Source organism: Phragmites australis, chromosome 8, assembly GCF_958298935.1.
Source record: "Phragmites australis chromosome 8, lpPhrAust1.1, whole genome shotgun sequence".
Taxonomy (NCBI): domain Eukaryota; kingdom Viridiplantae; phylum Streptophyta; class Magnoliopsida; order Poales; family Poaceae; genus Phragmites; species Phragmites australis.
Genome location: NC_084928.1, coordinates 14,817,542 through 14,834,286, shown reverse-complemented (window position 1 = coordinate 14,834,286; position 16,745 = coordinate 14,817,542).

Here is a 16,745-nt window from a genome sequence, read left to right as displayed (position 1 = left end):
AGAAGCACAATGAAGGAGATCCTGAATATATTTCTCTTGGGACAGAAAGAAGCCCTCAAAAGTAGAAGAGATCTCAATCCCAAGAAAGTAACGAAGATGACCAATATCGAACATAAGAAACTATTCAATGAGATGATCCTTCACAAAAGCAATATACTCATAATCATATCATGTTATGATCATGTCATCAACATACAAGAGAATAAGAGTCCAATCATGAGAGGAAGTGTGAACAAAGAGCAAATAATCATGAATACTAGCAGAAAAACCAGCGGTAATGATCACAGAAGAAAAATGGTCAAACCAAACTCGAGAGGCTTGCTTAAGGCCATAAAGAGAGTAACGGAGACGACAAACCATGCCCTTAGGAACAGAATACCCAGACGGTGAGTGGATGTAGATCTCCTCGCACAACTCATCATTAAGGCATTCTTGGCATCAAGCTAGGAGATAGACCACTGACGCACAAAGGCAACAACTAGAAGAGTACGCATTGTAGTCATGTGGGTCGCTGGAGCAAAAGTCTTATCATAGTCACAACCATGCTCCTGTTGAAAACCACGAGTGACAAGATGAGTCTTGTAGTGCTCAAGAGAACCATCAGAGTGAGTCTTAACCTTATAAACCACCTGCATGTGATAGGAAGAACATGTGGGGGGAGAGGAACAATATGTATCGTGTCTGTGCAGTCAAGAGCAGCAAACTCATTTGCCATCGTATGCTACCATTCCTGATGAACATCAGCATCATGATAAGAAGACAGCTTGGCAAGAACAACACCAGTAAAGCCAAAACGGCCAAGAGGTCGAATCAAATAGCGATCATAAAGAGAATAGCAAGGAGAAGATGGATGAACTGAATTACTGGAAGGAGATGGCTCATGAGAAGGCGACACAACAAGATGTGAAGTAGCACGGGAACAACGAGTGTAGTGGAAAGAAAAAGGCTCAATAATACCAGAAGAAGGAGGAGGCAAAGGCATGAAAGACACCAAAGAAGGCACAACAGGAGAGGGCACCAATGGTGTCTAGGGAAAAAAAAGAAGAAACAATGATGGATATAGCAAGAAAGGTGAGAAAGGACAATGGCTCAACCAAGAAAGCTAAAGAAGTGGAAGGAGATGTACGAGGATAGGAGGGATGAGGATCATCAAAAGTAACATCCTGAGAAATGCACATCTGGCGAGCAACAGGGTCCCAACACATACGACCCTAGCAATGTAGCCAAGAAAGATGCACTCAATAGATTGAGCGGTTAGTTTGGTACGTTCACAGAGGGCGAGAATAACGTAAAAAACACATCTAAAAAGACAAAAAGAGTAGTTAGTAAGGCGTCCATAGAGACGCTTAAAAGGAATCCCACTGTCACATCCCAAAATCCGTAATTACATAATTAAGCATAAATATGCTTCTTAAGCATTATATTTAATTTTGCGTGATTTTGCTGTGTAACTGTAAAGCAATTCATTTAAAATCATTTGGATAAGAGAAAGAAATTTTGGAGAGAAAATAATAGAATTCGCAGTTAAAAATGATATTTTTCTCTTATACGTGGGACCCATCGGTCGGACCCACACCTTACCTCTCTCTCCCTCTCACTTGGCTACCCCCACCAGTAGCCCCGCCGTGCCCACCTACTGATGAGGACATCACTCCCTCGGATCAATACAATGATCCTCCATTGAACTTTCAAGGTCCAATCACAAGAGCTCGCGCACGACAATTAAATTTAGAGGTGAGCTCGTTCCTAAGCAACTCTTTATATAATTTTGAGAATAGATTACTACCTAATGATTATGTGTTATTTAGGAATCATGGAGAGGACAAGGAAACACATAGAGGAAGGCTTGGAGGCGTGGAGGAGCAGCTAGGACGTCCAACAACAGCAGGAGGTCCAGTCCAACTCGAGTCCGAATCAGCCTCGGCCTCCAGGACCAGCGAGCAATAAAACGGACACCCAGGACGCATCCGGACTCCGTTTTCGACGATTCACATATGGTTGGAAAGATAATTTCATAAGGAAACCAATGGCGTTGGTTTGAGGTCCAAATTCCTTCTGAGTCAACGGGAAACGTCGAAACAAGTCAGCATCCAGAATCTGTCCCGGTGCTGCGTCACCGTTTTTGGTCCGTTGGGCCATGTATCGTGTTGGAGTCCATTAGGGACGCGTCTAGGGGTCCTTGGCCGACCCTAATCCTTTATATACAGTAGCCGCCGCCCTAATTAGGGTTGGGTTTTGCTTAGATTATTCTGTCAATAACAGTTTCGCCGTTTCGTCGGTTTGTGAGACCCCAACTCGTGAGATTAATCATTCATCTGCAATTTGGTTGCATTCTTCCTTGTTCTTGCTTGTGTTCTTCGATTCGCAGGCAAGGATTTTAGCCTTCTTGGCGAGGTCAACCGTGCAACGCCGGTTGATAACCAGAGGAGACGTGGTGCTGCGATTGCGGGGTTTCGGATCGTGTTGTTCGGAAGCCGGATCGACTTGTGTCTCGTTTCCACCAAATCGAGAGTTACCAGAACCTTTCGGAAGATCGGGAACCCTTGTTCATATTAAGTGGTATCAGAGCTTCAGGTATACCGTCAGGTTCATATCTACCCTTAGTTTCGAGTGTTTTCGCCTTCGTTCCATAGTCCACTGCCATATCATTTTTTTTTCCTGTCCTACAACCCTTCCGCGCCTTTAGCTTTTGCATATTTCAGTTTCAGAGTTCGTCGTGTTGAGTTTGTGTCCTGGTCAAGGTCTTATTGCTGGTTAGGTTGTGTTAGAGTCCAGTTCGTGTGTTTTCCCCCACCGTTTCCATCAAACCCTAGCCTCCGTCGCATATTTTCCCCACTTTCTTCCCGTTTTGTCCTCTAATTCGGAGTCGTTTCTCAAATCGGGCATAACTTTCGCATACGAACTCAATTTTCAGAAAAGTCATAGAGTTTTTCGCATCGAAACAGCGTTTCGGATCCGTTCGTCCCCGCCTTGTCGGGTTCGGCGAAATCAGAATTCCCAAATTCGCCTCCGAAGTTTGAGTTTTCAATTTCCAAATATTTTTCTCATTTTACGGCTGAACTTCAGAAAATTCTACAGGTCACGTCTTTCACTTGTTTAAGCTCAAATTTTCTGTGGTTCCCTCTTGTGTGCTCCTAAGTGAAAAAAAAATATCAAAAAAATAAAAAGAAAAAGTCGAATTTTCCCAAAAAAACAACGACAACCCAAAAAAATAGAAAAAAGAGAGGGGCAAAAGAGGAACAATATCTAGAGGAGCACATAGAGAAGGGCAAAGTGAGCTGTGTTAGCGTGTGCTGTTTAGTTCTTTGTTTCTGTTGCTCTTGCTATCTATCATACTTGTTTCTCCACCTTGTTTAACACACATACTTGGTACTTGCAACACTTTAGGCCAGCAACGAGAATAAGTACTTGGGACTATAATTCATCATTACTATCTGTTTCTGATTTGTGTTCCACATATACATATTTGTTCTCTTTGTGTGCCTTCCAAGCCCCACAGATTCCTCTGAACAGCACTGGTTTGCATCCCTGCAATCGCTCGCACGCCTTCCAGGTATCCTTTGCTTTGCTGGTAAGAACCCTGGTAAGAGCTTGGTAAGGTGTCTACCTTTGCTGATCTTGATTGAGAGGCACCACTCCATCTTTGTAGTACGATTATTAGGGATAACCTTCACTGTTTGTTGTTGTGTTTGTTTCCACAATGTCAGTTGAAGGAGATAAAACGCCAAAGGACTTCAAGGAGTCTGTCAGCCAAGAGCAGCTACAAGCTGTTGTAGACAATGCTCAGAAGGAGATGAGGGAGACAGTCATCAAGGCTGTAACTGAAGCGATAATTGAGATGAAATTCGCAAACGCGGTTGAGCGGGTGGACAAACGGTTATCCGAGCTCACCGACAGGGTAAATGCTTTGGAAAACCGTCCTGTGCACAACGAAGATGTGAATGGAAGCAACACCGGTGATGAGTTGTATGATGACGATGTTAATGTTGATCCAGCGGCGACATTGCAAAACAGATTACGACGTCGTCTTCGCACTAACACCACAGGTATGGGTGGCGTTCCACATCACCACCACCATCGAGGTATGTATAATCGAGCTCCTGAAGATCCTTATGCTAAGGTTAAATTTACTATACCTTCATTTTCGGGACATTATGATGCTGAGGGATATCTTGATTGGGAGATGACAGTAGAGCAAAAATTTAGTGCCCATCAAGTACCTGAACAACATAGAGTTAGACAAGCCACTAGTAAGTTTAAAGATTTTGCTATTATTTGGTGGACTGGTTTAGCTGCAGATGGTGCCACACCTCGTACTTGGGAAGAGCTTAAGGTTGCTATGTGTGATAGATTTGTTCCCCCATCTTATCATAGAGACTTGCGTAAGAAATTGATGCGCTTAGAACAGGGAGATAAATCTATGCAGGATTATTATGGTGAGCTTCAAAAGGGCTTGATGCGTTGTGGCATAGTAGAGGGAAACGAAGATTCTATTTGTCGATTTTATTCGGGTTTGAGACGTGAAATCCAGGATATTATTGATTATAAAGAATTTAACAATGTCAACCAGTTGTTTCAGTTTGCTATGCTTGCAGAGAAGGAGTTGCAGGGGCGTGAGCAGCAGGGCAAGTACAAGGCCAGCACCACATACACGCCGCGCACAGGACCATCATTTGGGCTGTCCAAACCATCCACTTACAGGGCTCCCTCACCAGCGAGCAAGCAACAAGCAGCTACGGCACCAAATCCTGTCACTACACGACCTTCGGGCTCAGGTAAAAATTCTGTTTTGCAGGGACCTTCCAAGAGTGCTTCCTCTGTTGCATCAACGGGACGCACCTCTGGCATTCAATGCCGTCGCTGCCATGGATTCGGTCATGTGCAGAAGGATTGCCCAAGTCAGCGGGCATACATTGCAACGGAAGATGGGTACATCAGCGCCTCTGACATTGAAGAAGAAGAAGAACCAGTTGTTGAGGAGAGCAACGAAATCTTGGGCAGTGATGACACAGCGACCTATAGGAGCATCATTGTGCAGCGGGCGCTCAGCACAAAGGTACAACAACCAGAGAAGCTGCAACGCCATAACTTGTTCCAGATTTTCTTCGTCATCCAAAATCGGCGAGCACGTGTCATCATCGATGGAGGTAGTTGTAATAATTTGGTGAGTTCAGATTTGGTCAAGAAGCTTGGCTTGACCACACGCCAACACCCCCATCCATATAATCTTCAGTGGTTTAATGATGCTGGAAAAGCTAAGGTAACACAAACTTGCAGAGTTTATTTTTCCATTGGTTCCTATGCTGATTATGTTGACTGTGATGTGGTACCTATGGAAGCTTGCTCACTTTTATTGGGTCGACCTTGGGAATTTGATAATGATGCTATACACCATGGTAGAAGTAATACATATACTTTTATGCATAAAGGAAAGAAAATTACTTTGGTTCCTATGACCCCTGCTGAAATTGTACAAGCTGATAAAGAACGAGCTGCTAATTTGTGTGATACTAAATCTGAAAATCAGCAAGTTGCTAATTCTCTTTACCCACCTAAAAAGGATAAGTCTGCACCTAGTTCTAAGGTAGAGGGCATAAAATTGAAGGGTGGTGTTATGCTTGCACTAAAAAGTGACCTTGCTGAAATTTCTAATAATGATATTTGCTACACCTTGGTTTGCAAACGAGTTTTGTATTCGCTTGATGATGTTATTAGTTCGATACCTCCTGCTGCCACTAACCTTTTGCAGGAGTATGAGGATGTTTTTCCAGCTGAGATACCCCCGGGACTGCCACCTATGAGAGGGATAGAGCATCAAATCGATTTGATCCCGGGAGCAACATTGCCAAATCGTGCTGCGTATCGAACCAATCCCGAGGAGACTAAGGAAATTCAGCAGCAAGTCCAAGAGCTTTTGGACCGCGGGTATGTACGTGAGAGCCTTAGTCCTTGTGCTGTTCCTGTGATTTTGGTTCCTAAGAAAGATGGTACTTGGCGTATGTGTGTTGATTGTAGAGCCATTAATAACATTACTATTCGATATCGCCATCCTATTCCTAGACTTGATGATATGCTTGATGAGTTGTGTGGCTCTGTAATTTTTACAAAGATCGACTTGCGTAGTGGTTACCACCAAATTAGAATGAAACTTGGAGATGAATGGAAAACAGCTTTCAAAACTAAATTCGGATTATATGAGTGGTTAGTAATGCCTTTTGGTTTAACTAATGCACCTAGCACTTTCATGCGTTTGATGAATGAGGTTTTAAGAGCTTTTATTGGACGATTTGTGGTGGTTTACTTTGATGACATATTGATTTATAGCAAGTCTTTGGATGAACATATGGATCACTTACGTGCTGTTTTTAATACTTTACGTGATGCACGTTTATTTGGTAACCTTGAGAAGTGCATCTTTTGCACGGATCGAGTCTCTTTTCTTGGCTATGTTATTACTCCACAGGGAATTGAGGTGGATGAGATGAAAATTGAAGCCATAAAGAGTTGGCCGGTGCCCCAAAACATCAAACAGGTGAGAAGTTTTCTTAGACTTGCAGGTTTTTATCGTCGTTTCGTGAAGGATTTCAGCGCCATTGCTGCCCCCTTACACGAGTTGACAAAAAAAGGTGTGGTGTTCCATTGGGGTAAGGCACAAGAGGAGTCCTTTGACACTTTGAAGGACAAGCTTACGCACGCGCCATTGCTGCAACTTCCAAATTTTGGTAAGACCTTTGAGCTAGAATGTGATGCTAGTGGAGTTGGCATTGGAGGTGTTTTGATGCAAGAAGGTAAGCCCGTTGCATACTTTAGCGAAAAATTGCATGGCCCTGTTCTTAATTACTCTACGTATGATAAGGAATTGTATGCACTTGTACGTTCTTTAGAGACGTGGCGTCATTATTTGTGGCCTAAAGAATTTGTTATACATTCAGATCATGAATCGCTTAAGTATCTTCGTTCTCAAAATAATCTGAATCGTAGACATGCTAAGTGGGTTGAATTTATTGAATCTTTTCCTTATGTTATCAAACACAAGAAAGGGAAGGATAATATAATTGCTGATGCTTTGTCTAGACGATATGCTTTGTTGTCCCAACTTGATTATAGAATTTTTGGACTTGACTCAATAAAAGAACAATATGTGCTTGATCCTGATTTTAAAGATGTATTGCTGAACTGTAAAGAGGGACGTACATGGAACAAGTTTGTGATCAATGATGGATTTGTGTTTAGAGCTAACCGTCTATGCATTCCAGTTGGTTTCGTTCGTCTTTTGTTGTTGCAGGAAGCACATGGAGGAGGATTGATGGGACATTTTGGTGCTAAGAAGACGGAGGATATGTTGGCCACACATTTCTTTTGGCCAAAGATGAGGAGAGATGTTGAGCGGTTCGTGGCACGCTGTACCACATGTCAAAAGGCTAAGTCTCGCTTGAATCCACATGGTTTGTATATGCCTCTTCCTGTTCCTTCTATTCCTTGGGCAGATATTTTGATGGACTTTGTTTTGGGATTGCCTAGGACTAAGAGGGGGAGGGATAGCATTTTTGTTGTTGTGGATCGTTTTTCTAAGATGGCACATTTTATACCTTGTCATAAAAGTGATGATGCCGTTTATATTGCTGACCTCTTTTTCAAAGAGATTGTTCGCTTGCATGGTATGCCTTCTACTATTGTTTCAGATCGCGACACTAAATTTTTGAGTCACTTTTGGCGCACTCTATGGAATAAGTTGGGTACAAAACTATTGTTTTCTACTACTTGCCACCCACAAACTGATGGCCAAACGGAGGTAGTGAACCGCACTTTGGGTACCATGTTGAGAGCTATTTTGAAGAAAAATTTGAAGATGTGGGAAGAATGTTTGGTCCACGTGGAGTTTGCTTATAATCGGGCAACACATTCTACCACCAAGGTAAGTCCTTTTCAGGTAGTGTATGGTTTTACCCCTCGCGCTCCTATTGATCTTTTGCCTTTACCTACCACTGAAAGAACACATAGTGATGCTACTGCACGTGCTGATTTTATTCGTAAGTTGCATGAAATAACTAAAATAAATATCAAAAAGATGAATGAAAAGTATAGAATTGCTGGTAGTGAAGGTAGGAAAGAAGTCAAACTTGAACCAGGTGATTTAGTGTGGTTACATTTAAGAAAAGATAGGTTTTCAGAGCTGCGTAAGTCTAAATTAATGCCAAGAGCTGCTGGTCCTTATAAGATAATTGAGAAAATAAATGATAATGCATATAAACTTGAGTTGCCACCCGAGTTCGGGGTTAGTCCTTCTTTTAACATTGCAGATTTGAAACCTTACTTGGGAGCCGATGATGAGCTTGAGTCGAGGACGACTCCAATTCAAGAGGGGGAGGATGATGAGGACATCACTCCCTCGGATACATACAATGATCCTCCATTGAACTTTCAAGGTCCAATCACAAGAGCTCGCGCACGACAATTAAATTTAGAGGTGAGCTCGTTCCTAAGCAACTCTTTATATAATTTTGAGAATAGATTACTACCTAATGATTATGTGTTGGTTAGGAATCATGGAGAGGACAAGGAAACACATAGAGGAAGACTTGGAGGCGTGGAGGAGCAGCTAGGACGTCCAACAACAGCAGGAGGTCCAGTCCAACTCGAGTCCGAATCAGCCTCGGCCTCCAGGACCAGCGAGCAATAAAACGGACGCCCAGGACGCATCCGGACTCCGTTTTCGACTATTCACATATGGTTGGAAAGATAATTTCATAAGGAAACCAATGGCGTTGGTTTGAGGTCCAAATTCCTTCTGAGTCAACGGGAAACGTCGAAACAAGTCAGCATCCAGAATCTGTCCCGGTGCTGCGTCACCGTTTTTGGTCCGTTGGGCCATGTATCGTGTTGGAGTCCATTAGGGACGCGTCTAGGGGTCCTTGGCCGACCCTAATTCTTTATATACAGTAGCCGCCACCCTAATTAGGGTTGGGTTTTGCTTAGATTATTCTGTCAAGAACAGTTTCGCCGTTTCGTCGGTTTGTGAGACCCCAACTCGTGAGATTAATCATTCATCTGCAATTTGGTTGCATTCTTCCTTGTTCTTGCTTGTGTTCTTCGATTCGCAGGCAAGGATTTTAGCCTTCTTGGCGAGGTCAACCGTGCAACGCCGGTTGATAACCAGAGGAGACGTGGTGCTGCGATTGCGGGGTTTCGGATCGTGTTGTTCGGAAGCCGGATCGACTTGTGTCTCGTTTCCACCAAATCGAGAGTTACCAGAACCTTTCGGAAGATCGGGAACCCTTGTTCATATTAAGAAAAAATGGTATCAGAGCATATCATAGGTGGCAGTCCCGGGGGTATCTCAGCTGGAAAAACATCCTCATACTCCTGCAAAAGGTTAGTGGCAGTAGGAGGTATCGAACTAATAACATTATCAAGCGAATACAAAACTCGTTTGCAAACCAAGGTGTAGCAAATATCATTATTAGAAATTTCAGCAAGATCACTTTTTAGTGCAAGCATAACACCACCCTTCAATTTTATGCCCTCTACCTTAGAACTAGGTGTAGACTTATCCTTTTTAGGTGGGTAAAGAGAATTAGCAACTTGCTGATTTTCAGATTTAGTATCACGCAAATTAGCAGCTCGTTCTTTATCAGCTTGTACAATTTCAGCAGGGGTCATAGGAACCAAAGTAATTTTCTTTCCTTTATGCATAAAAGTATATGTATTACTTCTACCATGGTGTATAGCATCATTATCAAATTCCCAAGGTCGACCCAATAAAAGTGAGCAAGCTTCCATAGGTACCATATTACAGTCAACATAATCAGCATAGGAACCAATGGAAAAAGAAACTCTGCAAGTTTGTGTTACCTTAGCTTTTCCAGCATCATTAAACCACTGAAGATTATATGGATGGGGGTGTTGGCGTGTGGTCAAGCCAAGCTTCTTGACCAAATCTGAACTCACCAAATTATTACAACTACCTCCATCGATGAAGACACGTGCTCGCCGATTTTGGATGACGAAGAAAATCTGGAACAAGTTATGGCGTTGCAGCTTCTCTGGTTGTTGTACCTTTGTGCTGAGCGCCCGCTGCACAATGATGCTCCTATAGGTCGCTGTGTCATCACTGCCCAAGATTTCGTTGCTCTCCTCAACAACTGGTTCTTCTTCTTCTTCAATGTCAGAGGCGCTGATGTACCCATCTTCCGTTGCAATGTATGCCCGCTGACTTGGGCAATCCTTCTGCACATGACCGAATCCATGGCAGCGACGGCATTGAATGCCAGAGGTGCGTCCCGTTGATGCAACAGAGGAAGCACTCTTGGAAGGTCCCTGCAAAACAGAATTTTTACCTGAGCCTGAAGGTCGTGTAGTGACCGGATTTGGTGCCGTAGCTGCTTGTTGCTTGCTCGCTGGTGAGGGAGCCCTGTAAGTGGATGGTTTGGACAGCCCAAAGGATGGTCCTGTGCGCGGCGTGTATGTGGTGCTGGCCTTGTACTTGCCCTGCTGCTCACGCCCCCTGCAACTCCTTCTCTGCAAGCATAGCAAACTGAAACAACTGGTTGACATTGTTAAATTCTTTATAATCAATAATATCCTGGATTTCACGCCTCAAACCCGAATAAAATCGACAAATAGAATCTTCGTTTCCCTCTACTATGCCACAACGCATCAAGCCCTTTTGAAGCTCACCATAATAATCCTGCACAGATTTATCTCCCTGTTCTAAGCGCATCAATTTCTTACGCAAGTCTCTATGATAAGATGGGGGAACAAATCTATCACGCATAGCAACCTTAAGCTCTTCCCATGTACGAGGTGTGGCACCATCTGCAGCTAAACCAGTCCACCAAATAATAGCAAAATCTTTAAACTCACTAGTGGCTTGTCTAACTCTATGTTGTTCAGGTACTTGATGGGCACTAAATTTTTGCTCTACTGTCATCTCCCAATCAAGATATCCCTCAGCATCATAATGTCCCGAAAAAGAAGGTATAGTAAATTTAACCTTAGCATAAGGATCTTCAGGAGCTCGATTATACATACCTCGATGGTGGTGGTGATGTGGAACGCCACCCATACCTGTGGTGTTAGTGCGAAGACGACGCCGTAATCTGTTTTGCAATGTCGCCGCTGGATCAACATTTACATCGTCATCATACAACTCATCACCGGTGTTGCTTCCATTCACATCTTCGTTGTGCACAGGACGGTTTTCCAAAGCATTTACCCTGTCGGTGAGCTCGGATAACCGTTTGTCCACCCGCTCAACCGCGTTTGCGAGTTTCATCTCAATTATCGCTTCAGTGACAGCCTTGATGACTGTCTCCCTCATCTCCTTCTGAGCATTGTCTACAACAGCTTGTAGCTGCTCTTGGCTGACACACTCCTTGAAGTCCTTTGGCGTTTTATCTCCTTCAACTGACATTGTGGAAACAAACACAACAACAAACAGTGAAGGTTATCCCTAATAATCGTACTACAAAGGTGGAGTGATGCCTCTCAATCAAGATCAGCAAAGGTAGACACCTTACCAAGCTCTTACCAGGGTTCTTACCAGCAAAGCAAAGGATACCTGGAAGGCGTGCGAGCGATTGCAGGGATGCAAACTAGTGCTGTCCAGAAGAATCTGTGGGGCTTGGAAGGCACACAAAGAGAACAAATATGTATATGTGGAACACAAATCAGAAACAGATAGTAATGCTGAATTATAGTCCCAAGTACTTGTTCTCGTTGCTGGCCTAAAGTGTTGCAAGTACCAAGTATGTGTGTGAAACAAGGTGGAGAAACAAGTATGATGGATAGCAAGAGCAACAGAAATAAAGAACTAAACAGCACACGCTAACACAGCTCACTTTGCCCTTCTCTATGTGCTCCTCTAGATATTGTTCCTCTTTTGCCCCTCTCTTTTTTCTATTTTTTTGGGCTGTCGTTGTTTTTTTGGGAAAATTTGACTTTTTCTTTTTATTTTTTTGATATTTTTTTGTCACTTAGGAGCACACAAGAGGGAACCACAGAAAATTTGAGCTTAAACAAGTGAAAGACGTGGCCTGTAGAATTTTCTGATGTTCAGCCGTAAAATGAGAAAAATATTTGGAAATTGAAAACTCAAACTTCGGAGGCGAATTTGGGAATTCTGATTTCGCCGAACCCGACGAAGCGGGGGACGAACGGATCCGAAACGCTGTTTCGATGCGAAAAACTCTATGACTTTTCTGAAAACGGAGTTCGTATGCGAAAGTTATGCCCGATTTGAGAAACGACTCCGAATTAGAGGACAAAACGGGAAGAAAGTGGGGAAAATATGCGACGGAGGCTAGGGTTTGATGGAAACGGTGGGGGAAAACACACGAACTGGACTCTAACACGACCTAACCAGCAACAAGACCTTGACCAGGACACAAACTCAACACGACGAACTCTGAAACTGAAATATGCAAAAGCTAAAGGCGCGGAAGGGTTGTAGGACAGGAAAAAAAAACGATATGGCAGTGGACTATGGAACGAAGGCGAAAACACTCAAAACTAAGGGTAGATATGAACCTGACGGTATACCTGAAGCTCTGAATACCACTTATTATGAACAAGGGTTCCCGATCTTCCGAAAGGTTCTGGTAACTCTCGATTTGGTGGAAACGAGACTAGAGGTGAGCCCTCGGATACATACAATGATCCTCCATTGAACTTTCAAGGTCCAATCACAAGAGCTCGCGCACGACAATTAAATTTAGAGGTGAGCTCGTTCCTAAGCAACTCTTTATATAATTTTGAGAATAGATTACTACCTAATGATTATGTGTTGTTTAGGAATCATGGAGAGGACAAGAAAACACATAGAGGAAGGCTTGGAGGCGTGGAGGAGCAGCTAGGACGTCCAACAACAGCAGGAGGTCCAGTCCAACTCGAGTCCGAATCAGCCTCGGCCTCCAGGACCAGCGAGCAATAAAACGGACACCCAGGACGCATCCGGACTCCGTTTTCGACGATTCACATATGGTTGGAAAGATAATTTCATAAGGAAACCAATGGCGTTGGTTTGAGGTCCAAATTCCTTCTGAGTCAACGGGAAACGTCGAAACAAGTCAGCGTCCAGAATCTGTCCCGGTGCTGCGTCACCGTTTTTGGTCCGTTGGGCCATGTATCGTGTTGGAGTCCATTAGGGACGCGTCTAGGGGTCCTTGGCCGACCCTAATCCTTTATATACAGTAGCCGCCGCCCTAATTAGGGTTGGGTTTTGCTTAGATTATTCTGTCAAGAACAGTTTCGCCGTTTCGTCGGTTTGTGAGACCCCAACTCGTGAGATTAATCATTCATCTGCAATTTGGTTGCATTCTTCCTTGTTCTTGCTTGTGTTCTTCGATTCGCAGGCAAGGATTTTAGCCTTCTTGGCGAGGTCAACCGTGCAACGCCGGTTGATAACCAGAGGAGACGTGGTGCTGCGATTGCGGGGTTTCGGATCGTGTTGTTCGGAAGCTGGATCGACTTGTGTCTCGTTTCCACCAAATCGAGAGTTACCAGAACCTTTCGGAAGATCGGGAACCCTTGTTCATATTACCTACTCCCACTCCCTCCCTCACGTGCTCAACCAAGCTAGCAAGGGCAGTAGCTCCCTCTCACTCCCTCTGAAGCTCTCTCCGTTCCTCCCTCAAATCCGCCCACAAGAGAAGGATTTGTGGTACCATTGCATTCTCTAGCTCATGAGCTGCTCATCTATCCAATCCATTTTCACTTTGATGGAAGAATCGAGTAGTTCTTGAAGTTCTTAAAGTTCTTGAGCTTTTTGGAGCAAAAATGGAGTTTTGGACAAATTTGAGCTATAGAGTCGTATTGCTAGTTGATGAATGAGTTCCAGGACCCTTGGAATATCACTAACATGTTCCCTTTAGGCTTGAAAAAGATCACAACTCGAATCGACCAGAAATCCACTCGAGAGCAGCTTTTTTGGGCTGACCCGGGTATTCTGCCCTCACCCGGATACTCTGGGTTCAGCAGAAATCGTCCATCGAATTGTGTTTAAAATTGGTTAGGGTTTAGAGTGAAAGATGGGTTTAGAATCCTTTGGATAGGGTATATACACATTTGTGTAGCATAGATTTGTAAAGTGAGTCGAATCGACCGAGGGAAAAGTTGTGGAAGAACCTAACTCTGCTTCACCCGGATAATTCGGGTAAACCAGGAGACTTCGGGTAATTGCGTTAATGGTTAATCAAGAGCCTCTCCCGGAGTCTCACCCGGAGTGTCTGGCATAGCTCAGATAGTTCGAACCAGCCTGGAGGTTCTGGGTTAAGTTAGAATAGTGGCAAACTGAGCACCTTCACCAGAGGATGGCCCGGAGGCTCTGGAACCCGGATATTCCAGATTCACCCGGATACTCCAGGCCAGACAAGCAAAAGTCAGTAACCGAGCGCCTATTCTGGAGATTCACCCGAAGGGTCCGAACCCAGATACTCCGAACCAATCTGGATACTTCGGATGGCTGTTATTTTTTAGGTTTTGTTTAGACCGTTTAATATTGCATTGATTCGCATGTCTTATACTTCTAGCATGTTGTTAAGCATTGTGGCATATCTTGTTGCATTCTTTCATGCTCATCATTGCACGCGTTCTTGTTTAGTGAACAAGGAGCCAGAGCAGAAGACGACCGTGATCGAAGACGACTCCAATCTTCCAGATTTCCGCGAGTGTTGCGTGGGTAATTATAGGCAGCCACCTAAGTAGAAAGGCAAGCAACTAAGCATATTGCACCTTTGTTCAATTAAATGAAGTCTAAAATTGGTAAACTATGCTTATGTATGTTTGCATGTGTCGAGTCGAGATCAGATACAAGTGGGTAGATCCTATGTTGAATGCATTACTTCTACCTTGAATTGTTGTTTATCCTTTCCTTGTCGCATTGAGTATGTTGTTGATATCTAGATCACAAGTTAAATCGAAATGCTTAACAATGCATTGGTCATTCGGCAGAAGTCAAGCGGTGAATTGTCTCATCATTCACAAGCATAGGCGTTATTTACTTTCGTAATGATAACAATGTTGGATATGGGATCATGATGGTTGTATGAGTGGTGAGTATGAGACGAGATGTGGGCGGTGCTAGGAGGTGTTTATCCTGCCTGGATGTGGAGTTCCCCTAGGTAGATCGGAAGAGAAAACTGGACATCGTAGACCGCTTGTGTCATTTAAGCATCGATCGTCGGTGTAGTCGGCTTTAGCACTTATCATACTCACCGCATGCTGATCTAATGGTAAGGCGAGCCAAATACCTTTGTAGATGTGGTCATTTGGGGCCTGAACATTGACAGTGTGAGCGGGTGGGCTTGTAGTGGTACTAGTTTGCTCCGGGAGTAGTTCTAGTACCGCCGCGCCGAGCGATGCATGTTTCAAATGATCGGGGCTTATTGGAAAAGGTTGACATGAGTACCCCCTTGTATGGATCTGTGTGGTCATGCAAGCTGCATGGTCCTCAAGTTGTGTGTGTCCAAGAGTATCCCCATGCAGGATGTAAAAACATTTCGAAATACCGCGCTCTCGGTCATGAGCATACTTCTGTCCATCTGCATCGGTCATAGAGTTTTCACTTGCGGTTGATGGTTGGATATGTGGGAGATGGTTGAGTTGGTCCTTGTTACATGTATGTTCTTATGGTTCCAGTTATTTATGTTCAGTTGGTTATGGCAGGGTAGAATTATGTTTTATTGGTTAAGTTAGTTGCTCACACATATATGTCAAGATTGCTTACCGTTTATGTTTAACTTAACCATGTGGCTTTCCTTTCTAATGGCTCAATGCATAATCCTTGGAGTCGAGCTATGTATATGTGCTCTATATGGTTTAAGTTTTGCGAGTACCTTCGTACTCATGCCTACGTTTTCAGGTGCTACTGGTGAGGAAGAGCTGATGTTTGGCTACTTCATGCCTGCCGTTCAGGGTGGCGAGCAAGAGTAGTGCATCCTACTCTCGGAGGTCGTGCTTTTGGGGTGGAGCCTAAGGGCATGTGGCTCCACTCTCTTTTGTTGTATAGGTTTATGTTTTCGCTACGTAGATGTTGTTACCTTTCTATGTAAATTGTTGAAAATGGTTGCATGTTAAAGACTTGTAATATAAATGTTAATTACTTTCTCTTTCTTAAGCTATATTGTGATGCTAAATGTTGGAAGGCATGTGTTCCGATCTTAGGCACAAAACACGTGCCAGGACTACCGGGATGATATTCTGTTTAATCATCGAGGTTGTGATTATGAATAATGATCCTCCTAGTGATTAGTTAGAATATTATTTGGATGGTTCCCCACACCCACCCTTGAGAATAGAAGAGGGTTGAATGTTGACCATGTTTGTGGCAGTGGAGACCGCTTCAGCCCAAAAATGAGATGGGACAGAAGAGTCAATTATAACCGCACAAGTTGTCTCAAGAAAATGACGATGCTTACGCTCAGCAACGCCACTCTGAGCATGAGCTCCAAGACAAGAGAGCTAAGACAAATGTACCATATTCAGCAAGAAAGGAACGAAGATGTGAAAGTACATCTAGACCCCCTGTGTGAGTTTTGATGATTGACGATAAATAGTTAAGGGACTAATATATTCAATGCGTATTTAAATAGGTAAACGTGTTACTGATGTAAGCGACATGATGTTGGTGACCCCAAAAATTGAAGAAAGAAGACGATGAATGGTTTTACTATTTAAAGTACTCTTTTGTTTTTTGAAATTGAGTATATGACTGTCATAATATTAAGAGGGGTGCAATGCAGTAGTTT